The sequence below is a fragment of the Pleurodeles waltl genome, chromosome 12, assembly GCF_031143425.1.
Source record: "Pleurodeles waltl isolate 20211129_DDA chromosome 12, aPleWal1.hap1.20221129, whole genome shotgun sequence".
In the NCBI taxonomy this organism is placed as follows: Eukaryota; Metazoa; Chordata; class Amphibia; order Caudata; family Salamandridae; genus Pleurodeles; species Pleurodeles waltl.
The window spans coordinates 584,876,483-584,894,601 of record NC_090451.1 but is presented as its reverse complement, the minus strand read 5'-3'; positions in this window follow the sequence as shown (position 1 = coordinate 584,894,601).

The window sequence follows — 18,119 nt, the reverse complement described above, 5'->3', positions numbered from 1 at the left end:
AAGAGGGGTGTCTGCGGCGGGCGCTTGGCAGTGGAAACTTTGATTTGTTGACAGATGTCACAACAAAGGACATACTGCTTAGTCTCCTTATAGAGACCTGGCCACCAATAACGGGCCTGCAAGATCGAAATTGTAGCTGCCACACCAGCATGGGCAGATGCCACCCCTTCATGCGCTGCTTTAATCAATTGTGATCTTATGTCTTTGTTGGTGATGTCTCGTACTCCTACGCCTGGTATATTAACTTCAGCGTTCGGCATACTTCCCATACGACAGTGATATTTGTTAGGAAATCCTATAGGATAGGGTTACCATCAGCCGTAGCTGTCACGGCAGCCCAAATGTCTGCGTCCGATTTGGAACTCGAGCGAGTTACTGGAGCTACAGTGGCTACTGCCACTGCTGACTGTGTGGCTTCATCAGCCAGTGTATTTCCAGCAACATGTATTCCAACGGGCTGGTATCCAAGTGTGTGGACAACATGGACATTCGGTAGCGTCTCTTTCAGGTCAGCTACTTTCCCCCACAGTAGTCTGTGTTTAATGGTGTTGTATTTCGAATCTCTGAACCCATTCTGGCGCCAATAATGCAGGTATTCATTAAAGGATTGGACACAATAATATGAATCACAAACAATCAGCTTAGTCTGTGCAGGATCCGTGTGTTCCAGTGCCATCAGCAGAGCTTTTAGCTCAGCCAATTGTGCTGTACCATCCCCCAGGGTTTGTTTAAAGGTATGTAGAGGACAAAATGTATTGCCCTCCATATAGCCACTTACAACTGCGCAAGCAGCAGAATATTGATGTTTAGTTCCAATTGCAGGTTTTGCAGAGCCATCAGTGTACATGACTCTATGATATTGCTCAATAGGCAAAGTATTTGCTGGAACTGGAAATTCTATTTCATATTGTAAAAACTCCTGAGTTTGTAACTTTGGGTCAAAAATGTAATCTACATCAGTGGCTGTCAGAGACGTAGCCCATTGTATCCAACGCGGATGTAATGTTTTTGCATTTGGAACGCTAGCTTTTGTAAGAGCCTCTAGGGCTGGGATTGGAGAAACAACAATAATGCGTTTTCCCTGGGCAAGAGGTCTTTCTTTAATAACAGCCATCTGTACAGCAGTGAGAATTTTCTCTGTGGGAGCACAGCGTTGTTCTGCTGCTGAGTACAAGTGCGATTTGTATGCAATCGGGACTGTCTCACCTTCATTAAACGTCACATAGGTGAAACCGATGGCCCCAGCTATTACTCTGATGACCAAATGTGTTTTATTGTCCCTCGTATGTAGGTGTTGTGCTGCAAGCATATCTGTCTGCAACTCTCGAAGTATACGTGTATGTTCAATTGTCCAGAATTTACTTGAAAAATCAGGACGTATTAAGTCATATAAAGGTTTTATGCGTTTAGCATAATCTGGAATGTAGATTCCGCCAAAATTTAGGAAGCCCAATAGTGATTGGAGTTTTTTAATCGCATTCGGTGGTTGTAACTGTGCGCATTTCTCAAAAAATTGTGGCGCTAGGCTCTTCCCTTCACTTGACAGCTCATTTCCTAGGAACAGGACGCTGAGGAAGGCTATTTTTTTTTTTTTTAAGTTAAATTTGTATCCAAATTCTGCAAAACCTACAACAATGTGGGCTACCTTTCTTAAATGTTGTAGTAATTCATCATCCGTGAGATAGATATCATCATATGGGACAATGCTTCAGGGTCAATCTCGTGCAAAATAGCAGTGACAAGAGCTGCAAACAGTCCTGGGCTGTTCTTAAACCCCTGAGGTAAACAACAGAAATTTTTCTGGGAGCCTAGTGCGCTGAAACTTGTTAAGAGTCTACTCTCAGGCGCTATATTCTGGCAGAAAAACCCATTTGGAAATGCCTTGTGTTGTATTTTATACGCACTATGTTGCTCATTAGTGCTGTGCTATGCGAGTTTTGGATTGCATAGGTACGTGTATGACTGTTTAAATGTCTATAGTCTAAGACTATTCTGTATGAATGGTCTGGTTTAGCTACGGGGAATAACGAGTTATTCATTGGCGAGACACAGGGTTCAATCACACCCTGGTTCTCTAATTGCGTGAGTATTTCTCTCACTGGTGCTTTTGCTTAATGTTTAATAGGATACTGCGGTTGTGGCTGAGGTTCACTTTTAATTGGAATTACATGGTAGGGGGATTCTTTATCCCATCCCACGTGATTTCTGTATAATGCAGGTGCTTGTGCCAAAGCCCATTCAATGGAATAGGATTCAGCGAGTTCCTCTGGAACAAGGAGCGAAAAAGAAGGCTTAATGACTTCTCCATGTGGGCATGTACGGACAAAGTCAGGTGGCCAATCTTGTTCGGCCAACAAGACATCATATACTTTTACTATGCGATCCCAAAAGATTGCATCTATTGTGCATTCAATGTTTCCTTCTAACTGTAACGTTACTTTGTACACCCTATCAGGTGTGGAGACACGCATGCCCGCAGTTTCTACTTGTATAAAGTCATCAGTTGCTTTCACCTCCAGATGCTCTAGAAGATTCCGGCAAACTATTGTGACCTCTGCCGCACTGTCTAGCAAGGCTAGAGCCCAATTCTTGTTCTTCACGAGAACCCTCTTCCTGTGTGGCATGTTGAACTGCGACTGCTGTCACTTTTTTCTTTTTAAGTTGTTGTTTTTGTTGGGCGGGTTTCTCTTCCTTTTTAACAGAAACCTCTGGAGAGCATTGTGATTCCTGTCTCGGTTTCACATACTCTGTTCTTCACTCTGATCGCCCACCTCTCTCATTTCATTTTCCCAATGATTCCTGAAAGAAACGAGATTGGTGTGTATCAGTATATTGATATCTATCAGGCGTTTTTATATTATTTCTATTTCTGAGACTATACCTATTTTGTGGGGTCTCCATACGCTGAGCTTCTCCCCTCTCTTTTTTAGGAGTTTGTTGCTTTTTATCCCAGCGTTTCTTATTACCCTAAGGTGCCTGCTTGGGTGAATCTTTACTAGATTTACCCTGAAATTGCGTTTTTTGTGGTCTGGCCCCTAAGCTATCTCAACCAATACTAGAATAGGTCTCTGTTATTATTTTAGGCAGCTCTCGTTCCTGATCCTGTTGTGGAACTTCGCGAAGCTGCATGCGCACTGCAAGTGCGACCGCTTCCCCTTTAAGGTTACTTAAAATGATTAAGGATACTGTGGCAAAATTGCCCATCAATTGCATCCCCAAATCTAGGGCCGGGGCAGCCCCGTATTCATCTTGAATTTGTTTCAACACGTCCGGCAAGTTGGCAAGTGTCGGTGTACCGTATGCGGTTGTATAGAGCGCAGCAAACACCGTGCCCCAAGTATTACAGTTTTCTACTGTAGGAACCATCCCAAAAGGCAAGCACATTGTTAATATTCTATGTTTATCCTGAGGTCCCATATGGGGAAATACTGCCGCCAGCATATTCATTTTCTGTGCTAACCAAAACAAAGTTTCTTCTCATTTGGCAGGTACTTGTAGGAGGCTGGCCTGGCTTGTAGTGGGTACCAGAGGTACTTTCACCTTGTGCCAGGTCCAGTTATCCCTTATTAGTGTAGAAGAGGTGTTTCTAGCAGCCTAGGCTGATAGAAGGTAGCTATGGCAAAGCAGTTTAGGCTGAACTAGGAGACATGTAAAGCTCCTACTATACCACTGGTGTCATATGCACAATATCATAAGAAAACACAATACACAGAAGTACTAAAAATAAAGGTACTTTATTTTTATCAGAATATGCCAAAAGTATCTCAGTGAGTACCCTCAGTATGAGGATAAGATATATACACAAGATATATGTACACAAACCAAAATTATGCAGGCTATATCAAGAACAATAATGCAAGCAGTGTAAAGTTACAATAGATTGCAATAGGAGCACATAGGTATAGGGGCAACACAAACCATATACTCCAAAAGTGGAATGTGAACCACGAATGGACCCCAAACCTATGTGAGCTTGTAGAGGGTCGCTGGGACTGTAAGAAAAGAGTGAGGGTTAGAAAAATAGCCCACGCCAAGACCCTGAAAGGTAGGTGTAAAGTGCACCTACTACCCCCAGAGAGCACAGAAGTCGTGATAGGGGGATTCTGCAGGAAGAACAAACATCAGCAATGCAACAACAGTGGATTTCCGGACCTGAGTACCTGTAAGACAAGGGGACCAAGTCCAAGAGTCGCGACAGTGTCGAGAGTGGTCAGGAGCCCAGGAAATGCCAGCTCAGGGTGCAAGGAAGCTGCCACCTGTTGGAAGAAGCTTGGAGTTCTGCAAGAAAGAAGAGGACTAGGAACTTCCCCTTTGAAGGATGGATGTCCCGCGTCACGATGAAGCTTGCAGAGATGTTCCCAAGCAGAAAGACAGCAAACAAGCCTTGCTAGCTGCAGGGGTCGCGATTAGGGTTTTTGGATGCTGCTGTGGCCCAGGAGGGACCAGGATGTCGCCACTTGGATGAGGAGACAGAGGGAGCGCCCAGCAAGTCAGGGAGCCTCACAGAAGCAGGCAGCACCCGCAGAGGTACCTGAACAGGCACTTGGAAGAAGAGTGAACCGGAGTCCATGCAGAGTCACAAAAGGGAGTCCCACGACGCCAGAGGACAACTCAGAAGGTTGTGCACTGCAGGTTAGAGTGTCGGGGACCCAGGCTTGGCTGTGCACAAAGGAAATCCTGGAAGAGTGCACAGGAGCCGGAGCAGCTGCAAATCATGCAGTACCCAGCAATGCAGTCTAGCGTGGGGAGGCAAGGACTTACCTCCACCAAACTGGACTGGAGAGTCACTGGACTGTGGGAGTCACTTGGACAGAGTTGCTGAGTTCCAGGGACCACGCTCGTCCTGCTGATAGGGGACCCAGAGGACCAGTGATGCAGTCCTTTGGTGCCTGCGGTTGCAGGGGGAAGATTCCGTTGACCCACAGGAGATTTCTTCAGAGCTCCTGGTGCAGAGAGGAGGCAGGCTACCCCCAGAGCATGCACCACCTGGAAACAGTCGAGAAAGCCGGCAGGATGAAGCGATACAAGGTTGCTAGTAGTCGTCTTGCTACTTTGTTGCGGTTTTGCAGGCGTCCTGAGCAGTCAGCGGTCGATCCTTTGGCAGAAGGTGAAGAGGGAGATGCAGAGGAACTCTGATGAGCTCTTGCATTCGTTATCTGAAGAATTCCCCAAAGCAGAGACCCTAAATAGCCAGAAAAGGAGGTTTGGCTACTTAGGAAGGAGGATTGGCTACCAAGAGAGGTAAGAGCCTATCAGAAGGAGCCTCTAAAGTCACCTGCTGGCACTGGCCACTCAGAGCAGTCCAGTGTGCCACAGACACCTCTGAGTCCAAGATGGCAGAGGTCTGGGACCCACTGGAGGAGCTCTCGGCACCTCCCCTGGGAGGGCCAGGTCAGGGGGGAGGTCACTCCCCTTTCCTTTGTCCAGTTTCGCACCAGAGCAGGGCTGGGGGAACCCTAAACTGATGTAGACTGGCTAATGCAGAGATGGGCACCATCTGTGCCCATCAAAGCATTTCCAGAGGCTGGGGGAGGCTACTCCTCCTCAGCCTTCACACCTATTTCCAAAGGAAGAGGGTGTTACACCCTCTCTCAGAGGAAATCCTTTGTTCTGCTTTCCTGGGCCAGGGCTGCCTGGACCCTAGGAGGACAGAAACCTGTCTGAGGGGTTGGCAGCAGCAGCAGCTGCAGTGGAGACCCCGGAAAGGCAGTTTGGCAGTACCCGGGTTCTGTGCTAGAGAGCCAGGGGATCATGGAATTGTCCCCCCAATGCCAGAATGGCATTGGGGGGACAATTCCATGATCTTAGACATGTTACATGGCCATGTTCGGAGTTACCATTGTGACGCTGTACATAGGTAGTGACCTATGTACAGTGCACGCGTGTAATGGTGTCCCCGCACTCACAAAGTCCGGGGAATTTGCCCTGAACGATGTGGGGGCACCTTGGCTAGTGCCAGGGTGCCCACACACTAAGTAACTTTGCACCCAACCTTCACCAGGTGAAGGTTAGACATATAGGTGACTTATAAGTTACTTAAGTGCAGTGGTAAATGGCTGTGAAATAACGTTGACGTTAATTCACTCAGGCTGCACTGGCAAGCCTGTGTAAGAATTGTCAGAGCTCCCTTTGCGTGGCAAAAGAAATGCTGCAGCCCATAGGGATCTCCTGGGACCCCAATACCCTGGGTACCTCAGTACCATATACTAGGGAATTATATGGGTGTACCAGTATGCCAATGTGAATTGGTAAATTTAGTCACTAGCCTGTTAGTGACAAATTTGGAAAGCAGAGAGAGCATAAACACTGAGGTTCTGGTTAGCAGAGCCTCAGTGAGACAGGTAGGCATCACACAGGGAACACATACAGGGCACATACTTATGAGCACTGGGGCCCTGCCTGGCAGGGTCCCAGTGATACATAGACTAAAACAACATATAGACAGTGAAATATGGGGGTAACAAGCCAGGCAAGATGGTACTTTCCTACCCAACCCCCCCCCCAAACGAAGGACAATAAGACTAGCCATGACCTGATGAGTCTTCATTGTCTAAGTGGAAATATCTGGAGAGTCCTTCTGCATTGGAGTGAGTACTCCCAGGTCTATGTTCCACTGTATAGTCCATTCCCTGTAGAGATATGGACCACCTCAACAATTTAGGGTTTTCACCTTTCATTTGTTTTAGCCAAAGTAGAGGTTTGTGGTCTGTCTGACCAATAAAGTGAGTGCCAAACAGGTATGGCCTCAACTTTTTCAGTGCCCAGACCAAAGCAAAGGCCTCCCTCTCAATGGCAGACAAACGCTTTTCTCTAGGGGTCAACCTTCTGCTGATAAAAGCAACTGGTTGATCCTGGCCCTAAGAATTCAGTTGTGATAAGACTGCCCCTACCCCTAATTCAGATGCATCAGTTTGAACAATGAATTTCTTGGAGTAACATGGGCTTTTTAGGACAGGTGCAGAGCACATGGCCTGTTTGAGCTCCTCAAAAGTTTTCTGACAGCTAGCTTTCCACAATACCTTTTTAGGCATCTTTTTACTGGTGAGATCATTAAGCGGGGCTGCTTAGGAGCCATAGTTTTTAATTAATCTCCTGTAATACCCAGTGAGGCCTAGGAAGGCTGGGTCTGTGTTGTAGGGGGAACCCAATCCATGATTGTCTGGATTTTCCCCTGAAGTGGTGCAATCTGTTCTCCACCTACCAGGTGACCCAGATAAACCACCTTTCCCTGCCCTATCTGGCACTTCGAGGCCTTGATAGTGAGGCCTGCCTTTTGCAGGGCCTCCAAAACTTTCCAAAGGTGGACCAGGTGATCATCCCAGGTGGAGCTAAAGACAGCTTTATCATCAAGATATGCTGCACTAAAAGCCTCCAACCCTTGCAGGACTGTGTTCACCAACCTCTAAAAAGTGGCAGGTGCATTCCTCAACCCAAAGGGAATCACTGTAAATTGGTAGTGCCCTCCTATAGTTGAAAATGCAGTTTTAGGTTTAGCATCCTCAGCCAATTTGATCTGCCAATTCCCTGCAGTCAAATCAAAGGTGCTTAGATACTTTGCAGATGCCAGTGTATCTTTGAGCTCATCTGCCCCGGGTATAGGGTGAGCATCAGTTTTTGTTACCTGATTGAGACCTCTGTAATCAACACAAAACCTCATCTCCCTTTTTCCATCTTTTGAGTGAGGCTTTGGTACAAGCACCACAGGACTCGCCCATGGGCTTTCAGAAGGTTCAACCACTCCTAGATCAAGCATTTTCTGAACCTCTTGTTTTATGCAGTCCCTGACATAGTCAGGCTGCCTATAGATTTTACGTTTGACAGGCAAGCTGTCTCCAGTATCAATTGTGTGTTCACACCAAGATGTGGTGCCAGGCACAGTTGAAAAGAGTTCAGAAAACTGTCCAAGGAGATTTATGCAGTTGTCTTTCTGTTCTGCAGTCAGACAATCTGCTAAAACTACTCCCTCCACAAAAGCATCCTCTTCAGTGGAGGAGAAGAAATCAGGGAGAGGGTCACTCTCTTCTTCCTGTCCTTCATCTGTTGCCATGAGCAGGGTGAGATCAGCCCTGTCATAGTAGGGTTTTAGGCGGTTGACATGAATCACCCTAAGGGGACTCCTGGCAGTGCCCAGGTCTACTAGATAGGTAACCTCACCCTTTTTCTCAACAATTAAATGGGATCCACTCCATTTGTCTTGGAGTGCTCTTGGGGCCACAGGCTCCAATACCCACACCTTCTGTCGTGGTTGGTACTGGATCAGAACAGCCTTCTGGTCATGCCATTGCTTCTGGAGCTCTTGGCTGGCCTGAAGGTTTTTACTGGCCTTTCTCATGTACTCAGCCATTCTGGATCTTAGGCCAAGTACATAGTACACTATGGCCCTGATTATGACCTTGGCGGACGGCGGAGGCCGTCCGCCAAGGTACCGCCGCCAAATGACCGGCGGCCATTCAGACATTTCCTCTGGGCCGGCGGGCGCTCTCCAAAAGAGCGCCCGCCGGCCCAGAGGAAATGCCCCTGCAACGAGGACGCCGGCTCAGAATTGAGCCGGCGTAGTTGCAGGGGTGCGACGGGTGCAGTTGCACCCGTCGCGTATTTCAGTGTCTGCTTTGCAGACACTGAAATACTTTGCGGGGCCCTCTTACGGGGGCCCCTACAGTGCCCATGCCATGGGCATGGGCACTGCAGGGGCCCCCAGGGGCCCCGTGGCACCCCCTACCGCCATCCTGTTCCTGGCGGTGTCAGAATCCCCATGGCTGCGGAGCGCGCTCCGCAGCCATGGAGGATTCTGTAGGGCAGTGGTAAACCGGCGGGAGACCGCCGGTTTACCCTTTCTGACCGCGGCTGAACCGCCGCGGTCAGAATGCCCTCGGGAGCACCGCCAGCCTGTTGGCGGTGCTCCCGTGGTCGGTGACCCTGGCGGTCACCGGCCGCCAGGGTCAGAATGACCCCCTATGTCCTGTTTGGGAGCTTTTAAAGGTTGTTCCCAACCCTCCTTCACAAGTGTTAGTGGACCTCTTACAGGGTGTCCAAAGAGGAGTTCAAAGGGGCTGAAGCCCACTCCTTTCTGGGGTACCTCCCTGTAAGCAAAAAGGAGGCAAGGTAACAGGACATCCCATCTCCTCCTGAGTTTTTCAGGGAGTCCCATTATCATTCCTTTGAGAGTTTTATCAAACCTCTCTACCAGTCCATTAGTTTGTGGATGATAAGGAGTGGTGAATTTGTATGTTACACCACATTCCTTCCACATAGCTTTCAAGTATGCAGACATAAAGTTGCTACCCCTGTCTGTTACGACCTCTTTGGGGAAACCCACCCTGGAAAAGATTCCCAGGAGGGCTTTTGCCACTGCAGGAGCTGTAGTGGTCCTTAGAGGAATTGCTTCAGGATATCTTGTGGCATGGTCCACAACCGCCAAGATAAACCTATTGCCTGAAGCAGTAGGAGGGTCAAGGGGGGCAACTATGTCAACCCCTACCCTTTCAAAGGGGACCCCAACCACAGGTAGTGGAATAAGGGGAGCCTTTGGTGTGCCACCAGTCGTGCCACTGGCTTGGCAGGTCACACAAGACTTGCAAAAATCTTTAGTGTCCTCTGACATCCTAGGCCAGTGAAACAGGGGGACAAGCCTTTCCCATGTTTTGATCTGGCCCAAATGCCCAGCCAAAGGAATGTCATGTGCCAGAGTTAGGAGGAACTCTCTGTACTGCAGGGGAATGACCAATCTCCTGGCTGCTCCAGGTTTTGGGTCCCTTGCTTCTGTGTACAAGAGGTTATCCTCGTAGTAAACTCTATGTGAGTCTCTGACATCCCCATTTTGCTTCTTAACAGCTTGCTGTCTGAGACCCTCTAATGTGGGACAGGATTGCTGTGCCACACTCAGCTCTTCCCTGGCAGGCCCCCCTCCACCCAAAAGCTCAGTAGTGTCTGCTGCCAGCTCATCTGGTGAAGGTTCTGCACAGGGAAGAAATTATTTTTCCTCAGAAGGAGAATCATCTGTAGAGGGAGGGATAGTGGGTAGGGATTTACCCTTGCTACCCCTAGCTTTAGGGAGCACTTGGTCCATTGTTCCAGGATCCAAGTCTCCCTGTCCTTTTTGCTTTTTGGCCTGAGCCCTTGTCAAAGCAAAAATATGCCCAGGAATGCCCAGCATTGCTGCATGAGCCTCCAACTCCACTTCTGCCCAAGCTGATGTCTCTAAATCGTTCCCTAGTAAACAGTCTACAGGTAAATCTGAGGCAACCACAACTTTCTTTGGACCAGTAACCCCCCCCCCCCCCCCCCCCCCCCAGTTGAGATTCACAACAGCCACGGGGTGGCTAAGAGTGTTGTTATGAGCGGCTGTCACTTGGTACTGGTGACCAAGTAGGTGTTGTTCAGGGTGTACCCGTTTCTCTATTACCATGGTAACACTGGCACCTGTGTCCCTGTAGGCCTGAACCTCAACACCATTTGTTAGGGGCAGTTGCTTGTACTTATCCATATTAAGGGGACAAGCAACCAAGGTGGCCAAATCAATGGCACCTTCAGAGACTAACACAGCCTCTGTGGTCTCCCTAACAAGACCAACCACAACTAAAGTACCAAAAGTGAGCCCAGCTACTCCCTTGGATTGGCTATTAGTAGGTTTGCTCCCACTACCACTGCTATTACTATGGGCACTAGAATTTGCAGTAGGGTGGTGGTAGTGGGAGGTTTGGTGTTTTTCTTTGGACAACTGGCATCAGTTGTCCAATTGCTTTTGACTTTACACAAATAACAGCAAGGCTTTTTAACTTGATTTGAAGAGGATGTGGACCCACCACCCCCACTAGAGGATTTTTGTGGGCCTGATGAAGACTCAGTTTTACTTTTGTCCTCACCCTTGTCAGAAGACTTACCATCCTTCATCTTGCCATCCTTTTCACCCCCTGTATGAACTTTTCTGTTCACTCTTGTTCTGACCCATTTGTCTGCCTTCTTTCCCAATTCTTGGGGAGAGGTCAGATCTGAGTCCACTAGATATTGGTGTAGCAAGTCAGACACACAGTTATTCAGAATATGCTATCTCAGAATAAGATTATACAGGCTTTCATAGTCAGAAACTTTACTGCCATGTAACCACCCTTCCAAGGCCTTCACTGAGTGTCAACAAAGTCTATCCAGTCTTGTGAGGACTCTTTTCTGGTGTCTCTGAACTTAATCCTGTATTGTTCAGTGGTTAAGCCAAATCCATCCAAGAGTGCATCCTTCAAAACTGCAAAATTGTTAGCATCACTTTCTCTAACAGTAAGGAGCCTATCCCTACCTTTTTCATTAAAAGATAGCCACAATATAGCAGCCCACTGCCTTTGAGGGACCTCCTATACATTACAGGCCCTATCAAGTGCAGCAAACCACTTGTTGATGTCATCCCCCTCCTTGTAAGGGGGGACTATCTTGTGCAGATTCCTGGAATCATGCTCTCTAACAGGATTACTATCAGGAATACTGCTATTGCTGCCACCATGGGGTCCTAACCCCAATCTCTGTCTCTCCTTCTCCAGGTCTAGGGATTCCCTATCTAGAGCCAGCTGTTGCTGTTTAAGCTTCAGTCTGGTCTCTTCCACGCTCAACTTTTTGAGTTCCCTTTCTAACATGTTGTCTTTAGGGTGGGTGGGTTGGGAATGCTTGGACACAGAAGATAAATTAGAAACAACAGAAGGAGATCTGTCCCTAACTGACTGGACTCTAACAACCTGGCCTCCAGGAATAAAAACACCCCTACTATGATGGGAGCTTCTATTACTACCAACATCACTAGGTGGTCTGCTAAGGGGCAGATTTAGAATAGAACCCTCCCCACCTCCCTCAATGAGATCCCCTGAGTCAGAATGGGAGCCATCTATTAACTTCTCATTAGAAGTGCCTGCTTGGGACTCATCATTCACAATAAGCGTGTTATATAGAAACTCGTTTGTAGGGTTCTTTCCTATCACTAAACCTCTATCTAAGCAGAGGCTCCTTAGGCTCTTGTAATTTAAATTGTCATAGGTAGTATTGACCATTTTAAGAGCAGACTCTACATCAGACATGATAGAAGAAGGTTTAGAGACAGTGAGAAGAAAGAAAAAGTTTCAGAACTTTTTAAAGAACAGAGAAAAAAACTGTTTCTAACTTTTGGGAAACTTTTAGAAGTTTAGAGAAACTTTTCAGAACTTTGTAAAACGTTTGAGAGAAGAAAAGCAAAACTTTTTGGTTAGGTGTACATACACTGAACTTGTTTTGTATATTATTCTCTTATGAAAAGTACACAATGACAAAGTGGTAAGTAGTTACAAGTACTTATCCCACCGCTGCACAACCAATGTAGGAGGCTGGCCTGGCTTGTAGTGGGTACCAGAGGTACTTTCACCTTGTGCCAGGTCCAGTTATCCCTTATTAGTGTAGAAGACGTGTTTCTAGCAGCTTAGGCTGATAGAAGGTAGCTATGGCAAAGCAGCTTAGGCTGAACTAGGAGACATGTAAAGCTCCTACTATACCACTGGTGTCATATGCACAATATCATAAGAAAACACAATACACAGAAGTACTAAAAATAAAGATGGTATGCCAAAAGTATCTCATTGAGTACCCTCAGTATGAGGATAAGATATATACACAAGATATATGTACACAAACCAAAATTATGCAGGTTATAGCAACAAAAGTAATGCAAGCAGTATAAAGTTACAATAGATTGCAATAGGAGCACATGGGTATAGGGGCAACACAAACCATATACTCCAAAAGTGGAATGCGAACCCCAAATGGACCCCAAACATATGTGAGCTTGTAGAGGGTCGCTGGGAATATAAGAAAACAGTGAGGGTTAGAAAAATAGCCCACCCCAAGACCCTGAAAGGTAGGTGTACAGTGCACCTACTACCCCCAGAGAGCACAGAAGTCGTGATAGGGGGATTCTGCAGGAAGAACAAACACCAGCAATGCAACAACAGTGGATTTCCAGACCTGAGTACCTGTAAGACAAGGGGACCAAGTCCAATAGTCGCGACAGTGTCACGAGTGGGCAGGAGCCCAGGAAATGCCAGCTGAGAAGCTGACACCTGTTGGAAGAAGCTTGCAGAGGTATTCCCACGCAGAAAGACCACAAACAAGCCTTGCTAGCTGCAAGGGTTGCGGTTAGGGTTTTTGGATGCTGCTGTGGCCCAGGAGGGACCAGGATGTCGCCACCTGGATAAGGAGACAGAGGGGGCACCCAGTAAGTCAGGGAGCCCTCACAGAAGCAGGCAGCACCCACAGAAGTACCTGAACAGGCACTTGGATGAAGAGTGAACCGGAGTCCACGTGAAGTCACAAAAGGGAGTCCCACGACGCCGGAGGACAACTCGGAAGGTTGTGCTCTGCAGTTTAGAGTGCCGGGGACCCAGGCTTTGTTGTGCACAAAGGAAATCCTGGAAGTGTGCACAGGAGCCGGAGGAGCTGCAAATCACGCGGTACCCAGCAATGCAGTCTAGCGTGGGGAGGCAAGGACTTACCTCCACCAAACTTGGATTGAAGAGTCACTGGACTGTGGGAGTCACTTGGACAGAGTTGCTGAGTTCCAGGGACCATGCTCGTCGTGCTGAGAGGGTACACAGAGGATCGGTGATGCAGTCTTTTGTTGCCTGCGGTTGCAGGGGGAAGATTCCGTCGAGCCACAGGAGATTTCTTCAGAGCTCCTGGTGCAGAGAGGAGGCAGGCTACCCCCAGAGCATGCACCACCTGGGAACAGTCAAGAAAGCCGGCAGGATGAAGCGATACAAGGTTGCTAGTAGTCGTCTTGCTACTTTGTTGCGGTTTTGCAGGCGTCCTGAGCAGTCAGCGGTCTATCGTTTGGTAGAAGGTGAAGAGGGAGATGCAGAGGAACTCTGATGAGCTCTTGCATTTGTTATCTGAAGAATTCCCCAAAGCAGAGACCCTAAATAGCCAGAAAAGGAGGTTTGGCTACCTAGGAAGGAGGATTGGCTACCAAGAGAGGTAAGAGCCTATCAGAAGGAGCCTCTGACGTCACCTGCCGGCACTGGCCACTCAGAGCAGTCCAGTGTGCCACAGACACCTCTGTTTCCAAGATGGCAGAGGTCTGGGACACACTGGAGGAGCTCTGGGCACCTCCCCTGGGAGGTGCAGGTCAGGGGAGTGGTCACTCCCCTTTCCTTTGTCCAGTTCTCGCGAGAGCAGGGCTGGGGGATCCCTAAACCGGTGTAGACTGGCTTATGCAGATATGCGCACCATCTGTGCACATCAAAGCATTTCCAGAGGCTGGGGGAGGCTACTCCTCCCCAGCCTTCACACCTATTTCCAAAGGAAGAGGGTGTTACACCCTCTCTCAGAGGAAATCCTTTGTTCTGCCTTCCTGGGCCAGGGCTGCCTGGACCCCAGGAGGGCAGAAACCTGTCTGAGGGGTTGGCAGCAGCAGCAGCTGCAGTGGAGACCCCAGAAAGGCAGTTTGGCTGTACCGGGGTTCTGTGCTAGACACCCGGGGGATCATGGAATTGTCCCCCCAATGCCAGAATGGCATTGGGGGGACAATTCCATGATCTTAGAAATGTTACATGGCCATGTTCTGAGTTACCATTGTGACGCTGTACATAGGTAGGGACCTATGTACAGTGTTCATGTGTAATGGTGTCCTTGCACTCACAAAGTCCGGGGAATTTGCCCTGAACGATGTGGGGGCACCTTGGCTAGTGCCAGGGTGCCCACACACTAAGTAACTTTGCACCCAACCTTCACCAGGTGAAGGTTAGACATATAGGTGACTTATAAGTTACTTAAGTGCAGTGGTAAATGGCTGTGAAATAACGTGGACGTAATTTCACTCAGGCTGCACTGGCAGGCCTGTGTAAGAATTGTCAGAGCTCCCTATGGGTGGCAAAAGAAATGCTGCAGCCCATAGGGATCTCCTGGGACCCCAATACCCTGGGTACCTCAGTACCATATACTAGGGAATTATATGGGTGTACCAGTATGCCAATGTGAATTGGTAAATTTAGTCACTACCCTGTTAGTGACAAATTTGGAAAGCAGAGAGAGCATAACCACTGATGTTCTGGTTAGCAGAGCCTCAGTGAGACAGTTAGGTATCACACAGGGAACACATACAGGGCACATACTTATGAGCACTGGGGCCCTGCCTGGCAGGGTCCCAGTGACACATAGACTAAAACAACATATATACAGTGAAATATAGGGGTAACATGCCAGGCAAGATGGTACTTTCCTACAGTACTTTACCCATAATTGAATGTACAGTCACAGGATTAATACATGGCGTTGCTGCATGTGGATGTGGATGTGCTGGAGCAGCACGTGCTGGGTTTGTGTTTAGTGTTTGCATCACAACTTGTACTAATTGTCTATATATCGCTATGAATTCAATATATAAGTGACGAACGAGGATGTGGTGTATAGGTGGCCAATAAAGGCCAGGTAGGACCATCATTACTTAGTGGACCTAACCTTACTGGTAATATTGTATGGGGTAGGGCACCATCAGGCCAATTATTATGTTCTTGATAAGATAGAGGTATCTGTCAAAATCAGGGCAGTGCGTGCTCTACGGGCGACTAGAATGCAAAAACCCAATAATTTCAAGCTAACATAATTTATGCATTGTGCTGAAATGATGTTGTTTAACCTTTTGCATAGCAGAGTTTAATCCTGAGGACTTATGTTCAGCATGCACATAAATACTGTTCACATGTAATGTACTGTTGCAGGCTTTCAGACTGTGTCAGGGTTTGGTCCCTTTCCAGGGCCTTCTAGAAGCTTTCCCTGCAGCATGCCTGGGTGTGGTTGGTGGGCTGGGCTAAGACTCTATAAAAGGGAGCCAGCCCACCTCCATGTGCTCACTATTAAGAGGTCCCGGTGCAGAGCAGCAGCAACTTCCTGAGCTCCTGTTCCGGCGGCCTACTTTGATCCTCCAGGCCTTGCCCTTTTTTCACTTTCATTGGTGATCCTAGATCAGGGCGGTAAGACGGAGGTCGGGCTAGGCCCCCGACCCCGTTATCAAAGACTCTCGAGTTCTTGGGCCTAATCTTGCATGATAAATAATTGTATTCTTGTGCGTGTGAATGTGCGCTTGGTCGTTTCGTGGCAGTTGCATGCTGATATTCGAATCAGCAGGACGTGCGATTCTTTGCTGGTGTGTTAACTCTAGATATTCATTGTGCACTACCATTTTATGGCATTTACAAGCTAGCGTTCGAATCGGCAAGACGCGCGATTCTTTTCTTGTGTGTTAACTCTTGATATTCATTGTGCGCTACCCTTTTATGGCATTTACAAGGTAGCATTTGAATCAGCAAGACGCGCAATTCGTTTTCTCGTGCTTAATTTGTGTTATTCATTGTGCGCTACCATTCCCTGGCATTTACATGGTGGCATTTGAATCAGCAAGACGCGCAATTCTTTCCTCGTGCTTAATTCATGTTATTCATTGTGCGCTACAATTCCTTGCCAGTTACATGGTGGCCTTTGAATCGGCAAGACGTGCGATTCGTTTTCTTGTACTTTAACCCTTGATATCCATTGTGCGCTACCATTCCTTGGCAGTTATATGGTGGCCTTCGAATCGGCAAGACGTGCGATACGTTTTCTTGTGCTTTAACCCTTGATATTCATTGTGCGCTACCATTCCTTGCCAGTTCCATGGTGGTACTCGAATCAGCAAGACGCGCGATTCATTGCCTGAGTGTAATTCATGTGAATCATTGTACGCTACCATTTTAAGGCATTTACTTGGTGGCTTTCGAGTTGGCAAGTCGCGTGTTTATTCCTTGAGTCTAATTTGTGTTATTCATGATGCACAATCATTCTATGGTATTTACTATTTATGTGAAAATCTGCAATGTGCGCAATTCATGTTCCGGCAATTTGAGAGAACAAAAAAGCCAGAGTTCTAGATGTAATGTTATGTGTTCTTAATATGTTTCTCAAACACGATTCATATGATGTTTTAGAAATCATTCAGATTGTTTCCTGATACTCATGCAAAGGATAATACTTGAATTTGAAAGTTGCATTTAACCTTTCTTGATTCCCTCACAGTTATCCAGTCATCTTGAAGCCTAGTCATTTTAAGTCTATGCTTAGGTTGTCCATGTTTCCAGAATGACAATGCTTAGAGTCATAGCCTAGTATTGATTCATATGATGTAATTTTGATATTGTGTGTTTTAACCTTTTTGCTTCTTACAGGTCTCCTTCCCAGCTGTTCCCTTCCTAATTTCCCTTTTCCCCACTTGGACTCTCTTAGACTCTGTGACAATTCTTATCAGAGTATTGGAGCTGTCTTGTGGTGGAAGTGTTGGGAACGTGCACAGACCCTGAGGATCTGGTGACTCTACAAGTATCTCTAAATATGCGTATGCTCTGTATTTGTCCAGGCGCATTCGCGGGTGTATATTGGTGAAATGTATTTGTGTTCCCATCAACCACTGGAAATGTGACCCAAGAGTAAAAAAGTTCTGTTCTATAAGCTGCATGGGCGTCCACCACGAATGTGACTGGAACCCCTGGGCCGTTAGGCCATTCACTAGTAAATGTGCTGTTAGAGGTTGTCTCATATTAACCGCTATTTGTACCTGTTGGGGATTTGCCATGATAGTAACACTATGAGTTCAGAGAAGGCACACCATAATGGGGTTTTCCTTTTAAAGTTCAAGCTTGAACAACCTCCAGCTGTAGTGGTATCACCTACACAGCTGTGGTGGAAATCCTCAGCACCACGGACGTCTCCGCATATGGCATTGTGGTGTCATTATATATAATGAGACAGAGATGCTCCGGAGGACCAGAAAATTAGAGCCTGACCAAAAGTTGGCGGTGCCATGTCGCGGAGGCTCTCATTATTCTAATGAGACTACTGGACTTTGAGCAGCAAGATCGTCCACGTTGTGGGAGACTGAGTCTGACCCACTGTGGGTGACACCTGTCGCTCTAAATCAGGGTCTTGCTCCGGCTAACTAGCAGTGCCTCATCTCTACCAGAGGATAGGGATGATTGGGCAGCTGAGCGCATGACATATTAGGCTTCTCAGGGAAGTAGTGGTCACTCAGGTCACATCCAGTTCTCTCGTTCACAATTCAGTCTCATATATAAATGACAGACAGAAGCAGT